Source organism: Varanus komodoensis, unplaced genomic scaffold (genome assembly GCF_004798865.1).
Source record: "Varanus komodoensis strain SLA01 unplaced genomic scaffold, ASM479886v1 scaffold12, whole genome shotgun sequence".
NCBI classification, from domain to species: domain Eukaryota; kingdom Metazoa; phylum Chordata; class Lepidosauria; order Squamata; family Varanidae; genus Varanus; species Varanus komodoensis.
This window is the reverse complement of record NW_025335349.1, coordinates 25,452,891-25,473,889: the sequence shown is the minus strand read 5'-3', so window position 1 is coordinate 25,473,889 and position 20,999 is coordinate 25,452,891. Positions and strand designations below refer to the sequence as shown.

Genomic DNA, 20,999 nt, shown 5'->3' with positions numbered 1-20,999 from the left:
ATCCAGGCGCCCTTGCTCCAGGAACTCTCTCTCAGTACCCAACAGTGATTTTCTTCCTAGTATATCCATTCTTAGGGGTGCTTGCCACTCATAAATTATTTCATGAATACAATGGGTATGTATTGAATGATGCCAGGCTCATGAACAATGCCAAGCGACACAACTTCTCCACTCTTGCCTACATCATATTGGTGATTTTTTTTCTAAAATATACTGTAGAAATCAACTATTCCACTGCAGTACTGCTCCAATCCTGGCTAAAAATTGCCAGTACACTACTGATGGTAAACTGGGGTTGGTTCATGCTATTAAATTTAACAGTCCGTCATCTTGCCAGGAATTTTAGTTCCAAGAAAGAAGATTATAGATATTTACTCAAGCATGTATTAAGTTTATATCCCAACAGCCAAGACACTTGAGGTAGCACACCTAATTTTTCTCTTCCCACATTCATTTCATCTGCACAGCAGCCAACAGCCCTCTCAGGTAGGGTAGGCTCAAAAGACAGTGGCTCAAGGTCACCCAGTGAGCTAAGGGGGCATTTGAACCTGGGTCTCAACCGTCCAAAGCCAACGCTCTAACCCCAAAACCGTATCTTAGCCCATCAACTACTATTTCCATGTTTCTTTGGGGAAAGCTATGACAGCTAAAGTAATCTATGTTAGGAGTGAAAATATGTCCTGATCTCGTCAGAGTCAAATGGGGTGCTGTTGTTATAGTCATTGTTTGGGAATATCCTTTGCAGTTAGGTGATGCACAAAAACAATCCAGACTTTCCTTACCTAGAAGTTGCCAGCCAGCCTGAAAAACTCATGGCTTGGCATGCTCCTGTGCATTTAACAGCAGCTTGATTGGCAGACAACACAATGGATACTCTGCAGAGGATAGCGATATAATACTGCCACCTGCTAATCATGCCTCTAGGTACAACTGGTGCTAAAGGCATGGGAGCAGAAGCCCATGTATCTGTTGGGAACCTTATCCATAGCCATGCTCCATTTTGCCTTTCCCACAGGGAGAGAATGAGCCAAGATCATCAGTTTTTACCATTCCAAACACACTTCATACTGCAGCCCTCTTCCCAAGATTCCTCTGGCATGACCCTAACCCATTGCCTGGGCAGTTTTGAAGTTCCGTGATTGCAAGAGGTGAGGGTTTCAAGCTCTTCTGCTCCAGAGTATGTGTGGGATGAGACACACGTGGGTCTGGCTGTTCAGCGGATTCCCCATTCCCACCATTCATTTGTAAAGTGCCGCTGAAGTCACAGAGTCTGCCCTGCCCACTGGGACAATTCTGGGTGGAGTATTTGTATTGCAAAACTGCTGTGCTATTCAGCAGGCCTGGCTCAAAGCTCTGGAGAGGCCTAGGGCTGGGTTGGGATCATGAGGGGCTTCAAAGTAAGAGGAGCGGCAGAGTCAGAGAGGAGGGGAAACTCAGGAAGGGGCCAGCAGGGACAGGACTTTCCATATTCAGCACTCTGGCACTATGGATAGAGATGATACTTTTGCAGTTGCTTTTTAAATTCAACCTCCACCCTCTGATTAGGCGGACACAAGTCCACTAGCAAGGATCAGAAATCCCACATCACAAATATGTGTCCTCTAAAAGGATAGTAAAACAAAGTTTTATCACTTTATAACCACCCTTATTATTAAGGTGCACTCACATTGAACTTTTCAAGCAAATTATATTTACTTCAGCAATAAATGCAGCAGTAAAGTACTTCACTTCAGTACTGTTTGCACCATGGCTATCATGCAGGATGGATTAATAAAAATCAATGTTGACTCAAAACCATGTTTCAAGCTATGATTTAAAAATTGCCAAGACAAAGGAAAACTGATCGATATAAGATTTAAATGTGCACTTTATATATTTAATCAACAAGGAGCACATAATAATGTATTACCAGAGCAGTTAAAATGTACTTGGTTTACAACTAAATAAAGCACTTATTTATTTATACAATCTAGAGGCATAACCCAAAACCTTCGGATGTACATCTTTGCATTACAAAATGTGCTTAGAAACAAGTTAGGCAACTGTGAAATGAATAGATTTCAGTTTGGCTGCAGGCTTCATCAAACTGTAACCTAAATGTAACCCAACCCTAACCCTAACCTAAATGTCCAAGTTGTGCAGCTGAAAGTAACAGGTATTCAGGATTTGCCACAACAACACATCACCTACTGGCCCAACTTGGACAGCTAAACAAACTATGATTTGTTAAACATGGCTTGTTTTTGAGCAGTTGTGAGCCTGCAAATTTCTTCCACTTTGTATAGCACATGGGTCCTCAAACTACGGCCTGGCGGCTGGATCCGGTCTGCCATGCCCATTTGGACCCTTCACACCTGCACCCACGCACATGCCCACCACTGCCCATCTCGCCCCGCGCACGGAGAGGCAGCGGTTTGCTTGTTTGGAGAAAACCATCTCCAAGTAAGCAAGCTGCTGCCTCGTGCACCCACCTCGTGGCGCATGCCCACCCCTGCCCGTGCCTCCCCTCCACTCACCGTGCGTGCCCACGCCTCGCCGTGCACCCTGCTCCCACCCCTGCATTGACCCCTGCGCACCATGTGGCACCACCTTTCCAGCCCACACGCCCCGCCAGCACCTTTCAACTGGCCCCCTGGTGAAAAAGTTTGAGGACCCCTGGTATAGCAGCTCAAGGGTGCCCCATCCCTTACTTATTCTCCCTGCTGCTTGAACCAGGAAGAGAAAAAAAATCAGAGTTTTAGCCCAATAACAAACCATGGTTTATAGGCATTTATATTATCAAGTTGCCTTTTTCTCAACCCAATGCAGGATTGTCTGCCATTTAGGGAAGGTCTAGGACAGGGGTCCAAAACCCGCAGCTCTGGAGCCACACGTGGCTCTTGAATCCCTCTGCTGCAGCTCTGTCACCCAAAATACACATCACACCGCTGATCTGCGACCAAGGCTCCGAGTTACAAAATACCAATAGGTGATGATGAGGCATCCACTCAGGAACACTGTGCTAGCAGGTCAAGTAAATTGTGACATTGCAGGGAAAGAGTGGAACAAGCTTCCTGCAGGCTCTCATGTTACAAGAAACACTGCTGAAAAGATTCTCTTTGTCCAAATGTAATCTCCTTCCTCTGAATGATAAAAGCTGCACTTGGAACCTGTCACAGTTCACATCACTTGACTGTTTATCTGCTAATCAGTCACTAAACACACCTGTATCTGTGATTGTGGTAGGCCTATATGGTAGGCCAACCATGGATAAATTGAAGAAAAGTTTCTGAAGAAAACCAAACTTTTAATGATACGTGGGTAGATTCATTTGCTTTTACTGCTGACGAACTTATGGGGTTCGCTGTTTATTGCATGCAGTCCTTTAGCACTGACTTTGATTCTTCAGGAAGCTGTTCTCCTATTCAAAATATATGAAAGGAGTCCTACTAATTTACAATGTAAGATGAAAAATAACAGTTTTCAGCAACTGAACAAGAGCTGCAGCTAAATCATATACATAGCATTAAGGTAAAAAAATGATATATGCAGTGTTATCTTCAGTTTAGATGTCAAAAGGGTTTTGCGGCTCCCGGTGTTTTCTTTTGTGTGGGAAATGGGTCCAAATGGCTCTTTGAGTGCTAAAGGTTGCTGACCCCTGGTCTAGGAGCAAACTGTTAGCCTCCCCCTAGTTTCAAATTAAATTCACCCATCTCAGGAGTATCAGTATATAAACCCTACAATGCACTGGTTCTGTATATTGATGGCTGAAAGTTCCCCTCATACACTGAAATGGAATGCTTTTCCAGAAGCAAATTGTTGGTAAACTGAAGTCTCAAATGTTTCAGAATTTGAGGATAAAAGGAAATTAACAAAGCTTGAGCTACCATCACCATCAATGCAAATGGCTCCTTACCTAAAACAAGTGGTTAAGTCCCTGCCCCAAGAAGTTTACAATTATAACAGTCACCAGAGAACAGAACAAGCCTGATACTTTCCACCTCCATATTAACGGGCTTAGAATTTCACAGAAATTGTAGTATTGCATACTAAGCTTCAACAGGAGACCGCAGGCCACATAATTTATCACTTACAAGGCCCAAATGGGATAGGATAATTCATATCAACACATTCACAGCTCTGTACAATTCTAGCTCACTAACTCTTATTTTAGACTTGGTAGGCACAGAGGACAATTAATTTGGAATGCCTTTATTCAATTTATATATCCATATATATTTATCCTATGCCATGATTTGCCAACTGATTGGGGGGAAATCCTGGTAAGTATTGTTTTGTTTTCACTTTGTGAGCCAGTTGCTAGAAAAGCAAGGCACAAGGGGTTTTTTTCCAGCACAGTCAGCTTTCTTGCTTATTTATAGCTTTACAAATTAAGTGAATGGCCTGCACAGCCTGCCTGACCAATTTAGAAAGGTTTTGTTGCACCCCATCCCGCTGAAAAACACCAGGCTCTGCCTCCTATTTCTTCCACAGGATCTGTGCAAGCCTGTACACACGGACCCAGAAGGCTCTGTCTAGTTCGAGGAGACACATTCCTCGAATTTCAGGTTTCATTAAAGGTTAAAAAAAGAAAAAAGTTCCCATGACAGAGGTGAGAGCTTTCCATAGGAAATAATGGAGGAATCCAAGATTTTACAGTACCTGTAGGCAGGATGGCAGTATTCTCCTGCCCTAACTTAAAACCACCAAAAACAAAGTTAGCCATAGCCCCAAAGTTAAGTTAGAATATCCTTCTAATGAGGATCTTAATTATGTGCGTGTGGCACAAAACATTTTGTGGGGGGGGGGGTGACCAATGGCACATTTTTGCATGAAAGTGAGCACTTAATGGCCTGGGAAGAAATTTGAGGGAGAATTTAGGAAGATTACTGCAACTTTAGGATGCTTTTTCTGGGGAACAAAACCAGTGATTTTACCTCTGACCAGTGATTTGAACAATGAGTTTTATTGCAGACCTGCTAAAAGCTACTTTCTGACCTGGTTCACATGATCGATCGATCCATGGATTGCAAACTACGTGTTTTTGGTTTGGTGACTATGCCCAGGGCATGCAAATAGGCTCCTGCCCACCTGCTTTTGTTTTCCTGGGCAACTCAGGAATGCCCCGTTCCTGGGTTGTTATCATTACATCCTAACACAGAGATTCTGGATTGCTTATGGGTTAATTGTTGTTGGGTTCAGCAACAACACACAAAAATGCCACTGAGAGATGGCAGGTGAACCTGAGTTGTCTCAGTCATTCCCAGACCTGAGTGCTGAGCAGGCTAGAGTGCCATGAAAAACAAATAAATGAAAGACTTAAAAGAGTCCTGTGAGCACAGTCTGCCCACCCACAGAGGATGTTTGCTGCATCCATGCATGATTTACTACACAGAATTGTTCACCCACAGAAAAGACTGCCTGTTGCATCCTTGCCTACGTTCCTGCAGCAAGCTTGCCTCCTTTTAGCAAGGAAGCTCACCCAGAAAGCAGCATGAAGGTTCCTGGTGTGGGGGTAGGAGGAAGGGAAAGATTCCTTTTAGCATTTGAAAAAGAAATTGTTCGTTTTTAATCAGAAAATAATCCAATACCTCAAAACTTTCATTTAAGAAACAACCCCATATACTGCTCAACTTCCACTTTATTTTATATCCCAGGTAAGTTACTGAATTAAAACAGAACAAATGCTTCAGAAAGCAGCCTGGGCTTGCTGACATGAAGCCAATCTGGGCTTTATGACACAAAACACTGAGACCTAACCACAGTCCAAGTGGGAGGTGCAATTGTGTCTTCACTTGCACGGCTGGCTGAGGCAAGCTGGGAGCTGCAGGACGTTTTTCTGCCCAAACAGGCATACAGAGTGTGCCCTTCTATGTTTACTCTAAAGTCAGCCCTATTGATTTCAATGAGGCTTACTTCTATGTAGGTAGGACGAGGATTCTAGTGAGGGTTCCATGGTTTACACTGGCATACATTTCACACTGCAAAATATGGACAGCTCCAGTCCTTCCTGGTCTGTGTGACCCACCCTCACCTCTGTCCAGTTACAGCCCTTTCTGTCCACTGGACCCCTCTGAGCAATAAACTCCCAAGGGCTGTCTCTTCAGTCAGAATGTTGTTAGAACCAAACAGGATTGTATTCTTCCTCAAGTGGGCACTCCAAATTAGGAATAATCAGAAAATAGTTGCTACATCTCCTAACATGTCCAAGCAGGCCAGAAAGCAGAGATGTTTATTCAACAAGCCTGCCAGCACTATTTACCTAAACCACAAAGTATCAGCATTAGGACTGATCTACTCTTCCAACCACTTTGGAGTCTTATTCATGGTGTTTCCATGAAGGCAACCTTCCCTTTCTTAAACAGCTTTGCTGGTAATTGCAGCACACTAAAGAAGCACTGCAGGACTGGGCCTGCAGGTTTACACCAAAACCCTTTGCAAGATATCAGCTCCACTGCAAAGCTAATCTTTGCAAGAGATCAGCTGACAGTAGATGAGTGCTAATCAACAGAAGAGAATACCAGAAAAATACTTCTACAATTCAGAATTAAAATAGCAGTTAACCACCACATTTAAAGTGGTGCTTAAAATGAAAGTGTGAAATGCTTGCCCTACATTTCCTTTGAGCAAAAAGAAGTACAGGGAGTGTCTTCCAGGTGGAGTGGGAAGGCATCACCTACTTGACTCAGGGCTACTGGAACCTTAATGCTCTTATTAAGTGTCCCTTTTGCCTTCTCCTTCTGAAAATTTTGGAAAACTGGGAACTACGTATTCCATAGGTTTACCTTGTTGATCACCAGCATGTTTGAAGAACAGAAATGTTGCTATGCTCTCCGTCTAATCATCACTGAGCTCCCCAAGGGCCAAGTTTTCTGAAAACAGCTGATACCGAACTCAACCCTTTCATAGGTCTGCTATGCCCATTGCTGGAGTGAACTCAAGCCTAAGTAGGTGGCATCAGAAACACAGCAAGGGAGTCAAAGAAAAGATGCTGCTGGCTGGTGCAAGTGGCAACCCACCCCCAAACACGGAACTCAAACCTAGCACCTAACAGAAGCATCCAGGAGTTCTACACTGCTGTTCAGAGTGGAGAGTAGGGAACGATCACCGTTTTTCCCACTACCGAAACTTTCCTTTGCTATGTGATGACTTACTAAAAAGTGTGAGTTTGGGGCTAGTTGCAAACCAGAACCCAAGTATTTTTATTGTTTTAAAGTGGGGGTGCGGTAGTTTCCAGGGTCAGAAGAGGAGTAAGTATCCTTTTAGCTTCCCCCCACTGCTGAAAACTTTCCTTGATAGTAGGAGGAGATGGCCATTGTCGGCTTTTTTATTTTTAATATTCTTGGCAGGCATCCCCCTGCAACAACCCCATTCTTCAGGACTGTTTTACGTTGAGACCCTTTGAGCCAATAAAGTCCAGCATCCAGAAAGCAGGCTCTGCCAGCCCTCTCTGCCTGTGCTGTCCCAGGCAGTTTACCAAGCCCTTCACAGGCTGCCAGAGAGAGCCAGGAACTTCGCTGGGGAGGGGAGTGCATGGGTCACACAAATCCAATCTCTGTGGAGGCCTTGCCAGTCCAACCCCCACACCAATTGTTCTGGAGCAGCACCATCTTTCCAGCAGAGCTCCAGCCAGGAAAAGAGTGGAAACAGGGCTGGTGGGTAGATGGGGCTCCAAGGTTAATTTCCACAACTGTCAGCTTGTGCCTGATACTTTTCCATCTAGTTCTGACAGCTTCTTGCTCAGGACAAACATGTCCATCGACATGCCTAACGAAAAGCAATACAGTCAGGGGACATTGCCCTTTCTCGCAACAGGTGAGAGGAGTAAGCTGGCCTTTGGATCTCCAGAACTACATGACTACTCTAAAAATCCATGCGATCACACAGCTGTAATCTGATCTCTAACTCTTTGGCCTCCAATTTGCAGACTTTTAAGAATATTAGTCACATTCACAAGTTTTTCTCTGCCAACTGATAGGGCAAGACAAAATAAGAGCTTTGGTTTTTTTTTTTTTTTTTTAAATGAAAGCTAGCAGTCTTTCTGGTTTCACACTGAGTTTAAGCGATTCTGTTTTAACCACAAGTGTTGGAAGCTGGGAAATAATCCCTGAGAGCAGCAAAAGATAAAGGTACTGCTAACAGAGAGTTCTCTCTCCATGTGTGGTCTGGATGGTTGCACGGGGCAGCCATCTTGCAATGGAGAAACTGGACGTATAATTGGAATCCCACAAAAGAGCACAGGGCAGAGGCGCCATGGCCTCTCCCTCCCCAGCTCAGTCTTGTGGCCTGCTGCAGTGTGCCAAGCAGAAATCCCGCAAAACCTCCTGATGAACAATCAGAAGGCACTGGGAGGCCATTTTCTCTTTAACAGGTTTCCCATGGTACAGCTGGTTAAAATAACCCAGAAATAGTGGCAGAAGAACATGGGAAGGTTATAAGCAGGACATGTCCATGTCTGGGCTTCCATGACATTCCCAAATGAGGTGGGAGCAGGGCGATGGCGCTAGAAAAGCCTCTTCTGAACGCACCCCACTGATGCTGCACAGGTGTGTGGAGCCAATCAACTCAAGGATGGGAACCAAGCTTGATGGGCAAGTTACAAAGGGGCACCTGATCATGCGGGTTTCCCCCCCATTTCTGCCTGCCCACCTGGAAACTGGGCCAGGGAGACGTGTGACGGTGAGTGAGGCTCAGGGTGAGCTTTCCATGTAGAGGGCCCCGAGATCCATCCCCAGCATCTCCAGGTAGGGATAGAAGGAATCCTGCCCCCAACCCTGGCAACTCCCTTGCCAGCCAACACTGATGGTAACTGAGTTAGAGGTTCCCAGGGTCTGACAAATTGTCAGAGAACTTCCTATGTTTCCTATGACCTGCCTGGAAATTATGTAAAACCTGCAGGTTTACAACCAATGTGCTTTCTCTACAGTGAGCTCACCTGTTTGTTAAACCAAAAGGGGAACTGATATGTTTGCAGCAGACTGAACCTACAGGAGAAAATAAGTAGTTAAACATAATTAATGTGTTAAGGTATATTTGAAGATACGCATAGAGTGGATTTGCTGTACTAATGAAAGTTGGAGGCCATTACCACAAGCGATGCTAAAAGCATCTCAGGACCTCTTCTGAAACACTGTCATGCACGTGTAAATGTGGAGTGATGTGATTTAGAGCACATTCAGTTTTTTAAGAATGGGTTTGAGGATAAGATTTGCAGTTGTATTGCAAGCCACTTGTGGACAGATGTGCTCTTACTGTATTACATTAGTGATTGCTCTGTGGCATCTTGGGCCCAAACAGGGGCACTCCATTTCCTACACTAGCTATAGCGGTGGAGTAGATTGAACAGCAGTGGAATGAAAGGGCAACCATGTTGATGCCCCATCACCATCTTTTCGTGCATTATTTTCCCATCCTTTATGAAGGCAGCTTCAGCATGCCATGCATGGGAAATGATACGTCATGTAGGAGATAATATTCTGCGGAACGTACGTGTTAATACAGGGCATGGAAGAGTTAACAAAACACAAAGGTGGGCTGGTCCAGCAGAAAAGAAAAGGATGCCCTGCACTTCTGAGCAGAAGGAAGCAACGGGATGCACAAGTGCTCTCACACTTTAGAGCACATTTGAAAAATAATCCATAAATGTCACTGGCGTGGGGGTGGCAGGGGGAGAACCATGTTGCTCCTCACCCGTGATGCCACTGAAACGATCCAGCAGGGTGCCCACAACACTCACATTCCAGGCAGCGCTCATGACTAATGCAACAGAGGAAAGAGTGGCTGACTTACAGGAACTCCACTCTGGGCAAGAGGACGGTTTTTCCCAGGAAGGGAGCCATCACGGTCATTGCGGCAGCACAGAACAGAGTTTCAGAACTTTGTGCTGCCTGCCCTGAGCCAGTAGCACAGTTCGCTGCAGGGTGCCCTGGGAAGAGCAGTGCGAAACGTTTCTTCCAACATTCCGCGTCAGGACTCTCTGCCTGGGGTTCAGCCAAGCTCACATCACCTCTGGGTCACTCGCAAGATCAAGGGGATGCCCCAGGAAACTGCACCAAGCACAGCAACCGTATTAGAACAGCCTTCCTCCACCTGGGGGCTTCCAGATGTGCTGGACTACAACTCCCATCACCACTTTCCCAGGCTCTTTGCACACAGTGAGGGTCCTGAACGGACAGAGGCAGAGCGCCAGCCACAGCCCACCCATCCACTGCCCAGCTAAGTCTCCGGGGCTGAAAGGCGAACAGAGGCAGGAGAAATAAATGGCCAGAAGAGCCAACATGCAAGATGAGGAGAACAGAATTCTGCCAGGAGCCAAATTACAGCCCCCAGAACTGTTCCAACCAGCCTGACCTGAGCCTGGTTTGCCCTGGTCTAGTCGTATAGTTCTGGCATTTTTTATTATTTGTTGCTCTCTCTTCCATAGCTGGATCCCATAGTCTAGGATTAACTTCCTACTCAGTGTAATTCCTTTGTATTGCTATATTTAAACCAGTAAACATTTTACCTAAACTAGCACAATAGAGCTTGGAGACTGTTTGTATTGTGTGTTTGTGTATCACTATCTCAACAACAAAATACTGACTTTTGAAATGTGGGATGATGGATGACAATAGAAAATGGAAGCATTTCCTCAATGTGAGATGCTATGATTCTTTGCAATATTGGACCATTTGGTGTTTAAAGAAATATATATTCACCTACAGTCTGCAAATGATGGGAACTGGAATCCAACACCTTTGTGAAGACTGTTGGAAATGACTGCTATACTGCATGGAAAAACACTGAAAAGAATACACAAATTTACTCCATTTGCATATTCCTGGTTGTTAAAGTTATTTAGTGTAGATCTCAAGCTGTTTTCGGCAGGGCTTGCTGGAGGAAAAGGAGGATAGCTTGAAGAAACACGCTGGGGCTTTAAGAGGCACTAGAGGTAAGAAGAGGGCAGACTGAAGCAGGGGGAGTAGACAGTACAAGGAGGAAGTGATTCACAACCTGATGCTGCTGCTTTCAGCTCAGGCCTAGCCACAAGGCTGCCAGAACCTCCAAGGCAGCTCGAAGGTGCTAATGCCTGCCTGCTTTTACGTTAGTTTCTTCCACTGCTATTTTCACCAGGTGGTAGCAGCTGTTGGCTCCTGATGATGCATGTAGCATTCGGCAGCCGCAGGCATCTTCTGCCAATGTGGCCAAGCTTCTGCAGAACTGCCAAATTCCATAACAATTTCTGTGACTAGGAAATCTGCAAAAGTGTTGAAAACGAATTGCTTGGAGCAAGCACCTTTGGAAGAGCGCATTTAACCAGGGAGATTTTTAGTGAAAAATAAGAAAAAATCCTGAGGAGCTAAATACCTTATGCTGACTCAGACCAATACTCTGCTCAACCCACATTGTCACTCCTTACTGGCAGCAGGTCTGAAAGAGTTTCCGGGGGGGGGGGGGGTTAAACACAAGATTTTTGCAGACTTAAATGCAAAAACCTCTTTTTGATGGTGATTTCTTTATACAACCACTCTAATCCAATGAAAAAAGTTTATCTTCAAAACCAGGAATAAGGTAAGACACAGCCTTGAACCAGTATCACCCTGGGAGTTTTAACAAATTATGCCTGCCTACAATGTGAACAGTTGTGTAAAAAACATTCAGCTCTATATGCAGTGTCAATGCTGTACCAGCATTGCACCAGCTGGTGCAAGAAGATTTGCAGAAGTATTCTCAACTGGATATACTAAGGTTCAGCTCTAAGGCTTTGCATGTATAAGCTCTGCCCTTAAACGGTGGTCCCCCTCCTTAAATTGCACATTGTCACTAGGTGACACCAGAACTAAATGTTCAGTGTAGCTTTCCCAACCTGGTACCCTCCAGATGTTTTGTACGTCAACTCCCATGAGCCTCAACCAGCAGAATCAATGGTCAGGAATGTTGGGAGTGGCAGTTCAGAACATCTGGAGAACACCAGGCTGGGGTCTGCTGGCCTTTTCTCTGTTTAACACACACCGGATTGCAGACTTGGTGGATTAACTAATAGGTCAATGTCAGGAATGGACTTTTTAACACAAAGAGAGTAGCGTAGAAATGCTGGGATCACTCCTTTTGCACTCCCTCCTCCCAGGGATGCCCCATGCCTTCCACTCTCCAAACACTGGCTGTGAGTGGTGGTCCTTTGGTGGATGAGTTGTTTGCTTTTGGATTAAACTGTGATTAAGTTCAAAGCAGGATCCCATGCTGGGGAAAACCGTCACACGCTCTGCTCCTGTGCCTGTCAGCACACTGGGAATAGGTCAGAAATGAACGTGCAATACAGCTGCCTGTTAGCGTGACGATCCTTGGTCCACCCAACCCAGAATTGCCTTCTCCATCTGGCGGGATCTTTCCAATGCCTCTGGCAGAGAGAGGTCTTTCCCCAGTAGGCCCTTTTGACCTACTTGGGGTATTTTTACTTTCATGTAGGAAATACAAAGCCAGACTGCATTAGACAAGTGCCCAGTCACAGCCTCCCCTTCACCACAGTGCCCAGGACCAGATGCCGCCAAAGGAGGGGGGCGGGGGGCGATGCAAACCTCAGGCCAACTCTGAGATAACCTCTTCTTTCCCGTCATTCCCTGATCTTCTGACCGCCTGACATTTAAGGACAACTAAGCAAACAATTTCAGCTACCTCATACAATCCGGCAAGGGGCTAATTCACATGACCACACTGCTGCGCACGGCAGTGCTTCCTTGCGCCTTCCAAGCAGCTCTCCCACTATTGCTGTGCATGTATGTAGAAGACAGAACTGCAGCTCCACAGCACAACCCAGGCCCTGTTTCCCCAGAAGTGGACCAACATATCACCTAACTGGTCAGGAATGGCCATTTTGAACAAATACTTTTCTTTAAAGCCTGCATTCAAAGGTATAAAGCACAAAGCAGCAGGAAGTGACTTTCAAAATTCAGGGGCCATCACCAAAAGAACCCAGCTTTACAACACAATCTAGGCTTGTCTGCTCAGAAGTAAGTCCAACTTAGTTACTTCCAGGTAAACTTCCTGGCAAGGCAACTTTATGCGGTTTTTTTTTTAACTGAAAGATGGGCCATTCAGGAAGGTGGATCTGCAACTGCTTCTCAATGGTTGCTCTAATTTGGGAATCACTTTTGAACAGATAAGATCTATCAGAAGGACATTTCTAGACCTTTACCCTCCATTTGTACCTTTAGAAATGGCTTTTCAGGGGAGAAAAAATGTTTTAAGCTTTCCTCTATCTATGTAAGTGCACTTTTGGTCACCGCAAACAGACAATTTACTAGTCCCCCTAGCAACAGACCTCAAGACAACCTCCCTGATTTGCAGAGCTCTGTGAAAAACATGCTTTAAAAATCAGTAAATAAAAAGGACTTGCAGTAGCAACTACCATGCTTTGTGGTTGCTTTTTCAAATCCATTGTATGTACACAGTTCTCAAAATGAAACAATCGCATTGCTTAAAGAAGAAAGAAAAACCAAACAGGCACCTGGTTTTTCTTCTGTGCCCATGATCTTGTAGCTAGGAACCTACTCATTAGTTGTCTGTGTATACTTCACTCTGCCACCTCCCACCACATTGCAAATCCACAAACACTTTTTAAAAGTTTGTGTTTCTGGGTTGTTGTTGTTGCCTTGTTTGTTTGTTTTTGGTTTCAAAGGTTCATCCTTTCCTCGATGAGGAACAGCAATATTTTCCATCAGATGAGAAAAAAGAAGCAGAAAGGGATATTAACAAGGCAGTGTCAACTGATGAAACTGACAGGAACACTTGTTTTGCATTCAAGGCAATTTTCTGTGTGGCAAAAGGCAGAGGAGCAGGTGATGAGAAAAAGTGGGATTGGGCAGCATGTTATGGCACAACTGAGCCAAGAGCATGGTCCCATGCAGGAAACACAAAGTTGAGTCTACGAACATGGCATTATGGGCCAGTGTCCATGGCAGGCAAAGCTTGGGGAAGGATGACTTCTGGAGAGGCAATATTTAAACCAAGAAGAGTGTAACATGATTGCTGGCAATGCACCTATCATGAAGCAGAGGAAAGTTTACAAGCACTTTATTCTTTATTTGTTCGATATGTTTATATTGTACTTTTCAGAGACCCTCACAAAGTTCCTTTGGGCTGGACACAAAGCACATGTAAGTATACAAACACAGTAAGAATTGAGGAAATTAAGCCAAGAGTGGATGAAGCATATTATTTACCAATGCAGGAATGGCCCACTTGAATAGATCCTTTTTAAGAAGAAAAGCATAAAGCAAGTTTCAGAACAGAGAAAGGGCTACCCAGAAATCCCTTTGCCTGGATCTCACCACCTCAGCACTTCTCATGAGCAGCCAAGTGAGTAGAGCCTCTAAACAGTGACCTGAGCACTGACTGTAGGAAAGTGGGGGGGGGGGACCCCACTGCTGCCATGGGCTGGGTGGGTGGCTTTGGACAGGTCCCCATCACTTGTCTTTTCTTACATGAATTCTATTGGAGAGCAAGCACAAAGACGGGAGAGCAACAGCGATCAAAAACATGAGTGACACATCCTTCAAGTCCCCACCCTGTCCTAAAACTGTGCCTTGCCCTCCCCAGCTGAAGCAAAGCTCATCTCCACTGAAAATCGCTCACCAGTCCTTTGCTACACAGCTATGCTGCATAACCCTCATTTGTGAGATGCCAGGTTATGCCACCATCATTATCAAGGTAGGCTTTTTGTCACCTCTCCCAGATGGACTGTCAAAGGAACAGATGCTACTGCTGATTTGCATACCTTATGCTCATTGACTGCATTGGAAATATAAAATATGGATTTTTAAAAACAATTAAGAGGCCAGTGAGGAAGAAATAGTTAAACAAGTTGGTTTGAAAATACAATATGCATACATACATATATAATTTATTTATTTAGCTAGCTAGCTAGCTAGCAAACTTATATGCCGCCCCCTTCACATAAGCCTCGGGGCAGCTTACAAACATTATATATCTATAATGTTTGTATTTTCAAACCAACTTGTTTAACTATTTCTTCTACTATATTCTTCTAAAGATTATCCACACACACACACACACACACACACACACACACACACACAAAAGCAAAGGAACTAAACTACCAGTGACCCCCCAGAGGTTATGGCTATTTGATAAGAATGACAGTTAAATTATGATCATTAAAATAATTTCAAATGGGATTTATTTTGTAATGCAGACATGGATATATATGCACATAAGCTATGCATATGAATAGGTGAGATGGGAGCTGGAATCTGGGATCACACATTCCCCATTCCTGCTCTCCACATCCCAGTCTAACTTTAAGAATCTATCCATTGAAACTGTAGTTATGTAAGTTTATGCCTACTTTAAAAAGAAACAAAAAGAAACAAAAAGAAAACATGAATCACAGCTCCCACACCAGGATGAACATTGCTTTGCTAAATCACTCCCTGAAATGACACTCTGATGAGTCACACCCCTACGGACAACGACCTACAATCTGACACAACAGCCTCTTTCACTGAGATGGCAGAAAGACCAGGGCAAGCTGTCCTCATTGAGAGAGACTGACCCACAGAGGAAACCATGAGTGACGTCACAGGTTCTCACAAGATGCCTCAGCGGTGACGCCATCTGGGTGCGGTTGATACCGTGACATGCCTGGCTTCCCGTTTCAGTCCTGCCTAGTTCTGGAGGCAGCACTGCTTGTTCCAGAGCCAAGCCAAAAAGCTGCCCTGGCAGACAGAGAAGGCTGGCTTGGAGAGTGCCCATTCGTTGAACCAAACTGGCTGAATATTCCCCAAATAACGGAATGATTGATGGCACCACTCTGTTATTTGGAGCAGAGGTTTCAGAAGTTTGTTGCAAAAGGAATCATGAGCATTCAAACTTACTCTTCCAAACACAAACTGACTAGAGAAGAAAGTCCTTGAAGAAGGCACTTTTGAGGTGAGAGGCCTGAATTTTTAGCAACTGATCAAAGGGCATTCCCAGAGAAGTGGCTGGACCTGGTTGTTGCTGCTGCCCTTGTCCATCCAGCTCACTTCTGAGGAACTAACAGACTAATCCACACCTCAGTCAATCCAGATTCCTGGTCATGCATTCCACACCACAAACCTGCCCGTCTACATGCTGCTCTGCCCTGTTCCCCACTACTACATGCCGTGACCTGAAGAACAAACAGCCTATGCAACCCCTCAAGCACAGCACCCTGGCCGGCCCAGGGTGTGTGTCTCTAGAGCAAGGATGCAGAAGCTGGCCCTCCTGCGGTCACCAGGTGGCCAGGCCCCCTCTTCCACCTCCATGCTTTCCCCCCCAACCACCAGTCATGCAATGGCTTCTAACTTTTGTGCAGTTTTCCCATTCTGGAAGGGTGAAATGCCTCACTGTCACACATGGCTTTATGCTACAAATTGCTAGTATTTTTTCTGTGCTGTTTCCAGCCACTGCTGGAGTGTGGCCCCTGATAGCATGCAATTTGGTGCAACTGCAAAGCGAAATACAATTCGGCCCTCAGGCTGAAAGAGGTGTCACACCTTTGTTCTAGAGCCTCCCAGGTGGGCCATGAGGGAGACAGCTACCCCTTGCTGCCTGGCCCAGCACCTGGCCATCTAAGATGCACTGCTCCCACACCTGAAGTTTCCATTCTTTGCTATGCTGTCTGATGCCCATCCCTCTAATCTGGATTGGTCCTATCTGGTGTCTTAAGCTCTCTGTGCTAATAGCCACCACAGTACCTCATGGTAATAAATTCTATCATGCAGCATTGGAAGAAGAGCTTCCTATAGACTACTGAAGCCTATTGCCAATCAATTTCCTTCCATAACAATTTGCTAAAGCTCTATTATGACTATCCTCAGCATTCCCTATCCCCTCCCCACCAAAAAATATTTGAACAGTTTTCCCTCTAGCATTGTATCTCAGCATGTCTTAAGACAAAAGCACTTATCCACATATCTTGGGGAAGACAAGTTCTATGCCAGCAGCTATGCTGGGTGGGGATGGTGGGATCTGTAGTCCAAACACATCTAAGGGACTCCAGGTTGGGGAAGGCAGTCCTGCATCCAGTTCCTTGGCAATGATCTGTGACCCATTAATATTTCAACTTCTTCTCAAGCCCACTAAGTTCTTACCCAAGGAGAAATCCAGTCGTTCCTGCATATATCCTCCTGGGGCCTTGGTTCAGACACTGAGCAAGATCCTCAGACAAGCTCTGACTATCCCTTGTCCAGGGACACACTGGAGCAAGGTTTCCCAACCCAGTGGCTAGGCAGGTTGGAGCTGCAACACCTCTTCTGGCACAAAAAAGCTTATATCCCAAATATGTAGGTCACTAACCAGTGAGAACATGGAAGATGAATTTGACTGTAAAGAAATGCAAACAATAGGCTCCTCAAGGTTACATGTCCTACCAAGGAAGGATACGTTGTACCATCTTTCCACAAGCATTAGGAACCCCGTTTTATTTATTGTATTTATATCCTGTTTACTTCCTCTCTCCCTTCTCCATTTATCCTCACAACAACCCACTGGGGTAGGTGACATGACAGTCAGTGACTGACCCAAAGTTATTTAGTGGTCTTTACTGCCAAGTGGAAGCTAGAAAGTGGGTCTCCCCAGCCCTAGTCCGACACTTCAACTACTGCACCACAGAACATCACAAAAGCCCTACAAAAATAGGCTTCGTGGAGCCCGTTTAACTTATGCATAGATCAGAATGAACAATCAGTGGCTCTTCCATGTAAGGATGCATCTGTATAGGTTGCACGACAAGGATAAGCCAACTCAGTATTCCCTGACCTTTTTTTTGTTCTAACAAGAGTGCCGGTAATTCACTGATCTGTTTTGCACTGACAAAGCACTGACTTGGTTCCTCCTAACATTTTATCTAAACAAATTTGTGTTAAGTGATCCTACGGGTGAAATCCAATGGTGTCTGTCCATCAATGGAATTGATGCTCCCCGCATCTAGCAATCCCACTGCAGTCTCCCCACGTTCCAAAATCTGCTTCAAAGAGTTGGGGGGACTCCCTAGAGGAGATTTTAGGGCATTCAAGGAGAAGCAGGGCAAGGGGAAGTGCATTCACATGGCCTTGAACGAAACCCAAACTGTTTGGGCTTCAGAGCAGCCTTCCCCAACATTGCACCCTCCAGATTGTTAGACTACAATTCCCACCATCACCAGCAAGCATGTCCAGCAACCAACCCTGAGTGATTTACCACAAACTGATCAAGTATGCTGATCATCTAGTAAATTATAAAATGAGAAACAATCAGAAAAAAATGGAAGTTACATCCACAGCTGAATTAAGGCCTTAGAATGAAATTTGTCCTGAGAATTGTAGTTCCTCCTAAAAGTGTGCACAGCATTTCTCCCATTTGGCCTTTGGTTTAGTTGACTAGTTCTTGGAAAAGAGGGGTGTTCTTTAGTGGTGCTTATGCTTTACTAACTCGGTTGAATTTAACTTCTACTGAATTCATTTTTCATTTTTTGCACTGTGAACAACAGCCTGAGTGTTGGAAATGTAGCTAATACGTGATTTTTAATTAAAGAATATACTAAATTAGAAATTATTTGCGAGGATGGGGACAGAAATCTGGGAAGGGATTTTCATCAATACCTATGCAGGTCCACTGCACAAGTCTGATGAAGAACTGGAGCCTGCAGTGTCCCTCCCTGGGCTCTGAAGTCTACAGTACCCATGAGGAGCCAGCTCCAGTCGCCAGGTCACCATTTCGAGGACAAGCATGCAGCTTCCTATGCCAGAGCAGAGGAGAAAGCCAGCAACTGTTCTTTGCTTGTCTCCCTCCATATGCAACAATAACCAGGGCACCAAGCAGGCCATACAGGTGCATGCCACACAGAAGGTGGGAAAATGTCTGGCCCCGGGGAAGAACAGGTCATAGTTGAATGGCAGAACCATGCTTTCCTTGCAAAAGTTTCCAGTTCAGTCCCTGCCATCTCCAAGTAGGGCTGAGAAAGACTCCTGCCTGGAATCGTTTGAGAGCTGTGGCCTATCATGGCACAAACAAGACTGAGCTAGATTTGGGCCAACAGTGCAAAGTCGCAAGCTATGTCCCAACATAATCAGACAACCCCAAGCCCAGCAAAGAAGCCTGTTTGGGCTCTGGCGGAAAGTAAATGGAGTTACTCTTAAGCCACTGCTGTGGATGAAAATGTCACTACCAAGGGCACCTCTGATGCTGCATCCACAGGAACATGGTGTCAAGAATGTGGTCCAGAGAGCCTTGCTCCAGAGGGTTTTCTCAGGGTGAAGATAACAGAATGCGAAGATACACTCTTTCCCAATTCTATTCTAAACCAGCTTTCTATTTGGTGTTTCTCCACCTTGCCAGGTAGAGAGGGATGGGGGAGGGGTGCCTGTCCATCCATCTGCATGCACAGGCATGCAAAGAAAGGCACAGGTTTTATATTGCATAAAGCTGTTTCATATTGCAGCTTTTCTGAGTTGCAATCTTTTCTTTCTTCTCTTTTTTTCCCTTTTTTTATGGTCCTGACCTTGTACAAAAGAGATCCCACATATCCCGAATCTTAGTTTTCTGTGCCCTTTTGACTACACAGTGTAGTCAAAAGTAACAATCAAGGTTAAGCAATCCATACAGTAAATTACATCCTGCAGTGTTTTCGACAGCTTGGTTAAAGGAAGAGTTCTTTCAAGGGAAGGTTACAGGAAAGACAGAACTTCTCCTTTTAAATAAACAAACAAGTTCTCTTATCAATAAAACCTTTCTAATCCAGCTTTTTCTAGACAGATGCTGCTTGCCTGTTTAATATAACTCTCTGTTTTATAACCCTCTCAGTGTTTTGGACATATCTGTATTATGGACAAATGCATACCTGCCAACACTGGAAGTTCTAACATGGAAAGATTTAAGCTCCTCCCTGAGGCGCAATCTACTGAAAAATCCTCCTGCCCAAGCTCCACAATTCTACCTTTTATTTAGAACATTTTTAACTCACCCCCAGAGCAGCTTACAAAAATTAATAAAGACAGTTCCTGCCCTCAGGTCTACAGTCTAAAGGACACCACACAAAAGAAGGAGAGGAGGAAAAAAAAAAGAAACAGACAGACTTGTTGGTCACTAAGTTCCAGCCACGCATTTCAGTGTATGTTGCACTGAAGGACTTCCCAGTGGCTTGTGTCCTGAGCCAGTATCCTACTTTTTATATGTTCATTTAGTCAAGATTCTTTAAGTTGCACTGAAAGGGGAAAATACAGAGATATTCTAAGATTATTTAGTGGTAAGATGGAGTATCTTTATTTGCTGTTCTGCTTGGTTCCTATTTACTTGCTACACGTATAGGCTTTCTGCCACTCCACTGAAGTCAGTCTGGTATGTAAATAATGACATAGGAAAGACGTTAGGAAGAAAGATGTAATAAGCAAATTCAGGTACCATCATAGCCACTGCCTGAGATGGTTCAGTGAGGGGAAAAGCAAAAGGACAGTTGGCCTCAGCCAGATGGATGGATGGAACAGGGCTTCCCATCTCACCTTTCCCTCAGGCTGCCAGGTGGAACACCCACAAATGGAGACATTTTGCAGAAAGGAGGAGCCAAGCAGCAACTGGTCCTAACTAGGGCCAATATTTAGTTTACACTGTTTTATGGTAACACTAGTAGCCTGCAGACACATTGAATTATAACTCCCATACTTTCCAACAGAGAGGCAGTCCCTATTCCATTGTAGGATTCATCTTGAAGAGTTTTTTCAGAGTTAGGCTAGGCATTAAAAAAAAAAAACCTTAGAAAATGCTTAAATATAAAGTAAAGGACCTAAACACATGGAATTACATAAAGGAATAAGATATATACTCTGCATCACCTTGAGACTTTCTGTCTTTCTTTAAATCAGCTAATGTTGGATGTTCTCCAGTCTTCTTTGACTCTGGTTTACACCAATGGCCTGAAGAACAAGTTCTTTTTTTTTAATCATATATTATGTTTACTCTAGGCTCTCTCTCTCCCACCCCCTTCCCTTTTCCTACAGCTTAGTGCAACATTAACTTCAGCAGTGCAT

At 44.7% G+C, this 20,999-nt stretch overlaps 1 protein-coding gene across 11 annotated transcripts in view; it reads right to left on the bottom strand.

Annotated features, from left to right (window-relative positions):
• RBMS2 (RNA binding motif single stranded interacting protein 2) overlaps positions 1 to 20,999 on the bottom strand; it is a 64,592-nt gene that overhangs the window by 30,414 nt on the left and 13,179 nt on the right. The gene's annotated exons all lie outside the window — the stretch shown is intronic.